General features: G+C 37.5%; 1 protein-coding gene across 1 annotated transcript in view; it reads right to left on the bottom strand.

The window, feature by feature from the left end:
* The window catches only part of HINT3 (histidine triad nucleotide binding protein 3), a 34,147-nt gene that overhangs the window by 8,821 nt on the left and 24,401 nt on the right, over positions 1-925 (bottom strand). The gene's annotated exons all lie outside the window — the stretch shown is intronic.

Below are 925 nucleotides of genomic sequence, written 5' to 3'. Positions count from 1 at the left end.
TTCTCATTTAAAAAAAAAAGTTTTAAAAATATGATTTAACCTCTTAAAAATTAGTTTACAAACAGTTTTATAAGTCCAGCTATGCTGATTGGAGCAAGGCACACCTGTAACAAAAATCAAAGCCTAGAAATATTTCCCTGTTCAAACTAAAAGTGAGTGGGAGCATGGAAAGAAGGCACAGGAGAAGTGCTATATTGCAGCAGTGATCCTCTGGGACTAACAGTATGGAGTCAGATATGCCGTACATACTGAAAAGCTTCCACCACTACCTAGAAGAGGAGACTAGATTTTCCTTCTGTGAAACAGCCATATAATGCAGAATCAAGTCATCTAGAAGCTAGAAGCAACTCAATGCTTCACCCAACCCTTTCATTTTAAAGATGAGGAAGCCAAGATACAAAAAGTTTAAGATACTTCCCAAGGTCACAAAGTTAGTCCGTGGTAGAGTTGGGATCGAGACTCGGCTCTCAATCCCTTCTCCAACATTCATTTCTTTCAATGAGCACTCCTATCACTAGGAAAGGAATGTGCTGCTTGTGGCCAAAGGGTCTCAAACACCATCAGTTCCTTGTCATTATCACACTTGGATAATGCTTAACAGTTTTCAGAGAATTTTCACACACATAATTTCATTTGAGCCTATAAGCAGGCAGAGCAGGAATTATCTTGGAGAAGTTAAATGACTTGTCTAACACAGCCAGTGTAAGTAAAGTACACAACAAGTAGCATGGACAGCATTAGAATTCAGCTCTATTGTGAATTCCAGCTCAAAAGTGCTAGAAGTAATCTCTAGTATATCTGCCTTGGTACTGCCTGGGTCACAGAAGCAAAGTTAGAAATATTTTAAAAAGAAAAATATTACTTAGATTAATAAAACAGTTGACAAATTGAACATCATGTGCTTTTGCTCAAACATTGGTATATG

The sequence above is a fragment of the Propithecus coquereli genome, unplaced genomic scaffold (assembly GCF_000956105.1).
Source record: "Propithecus coquereli isolate 6110/MARCELLA unplaced genomic scaffold, Pcoq_1.0 Scaffold68, whole genome shotgun sequence".
Taxonomy (NCBI): domain Eukaryota; kingdom Metazoa; phylum Chordata; class Mammalia; order Primates; family Indriidae; genus Propithecus; species Propithecus coquereli.
Note: the sequence above shows the minus strand (reverse complement) of the source record. Positions and strands in the feature narration are given on the sequence as shown.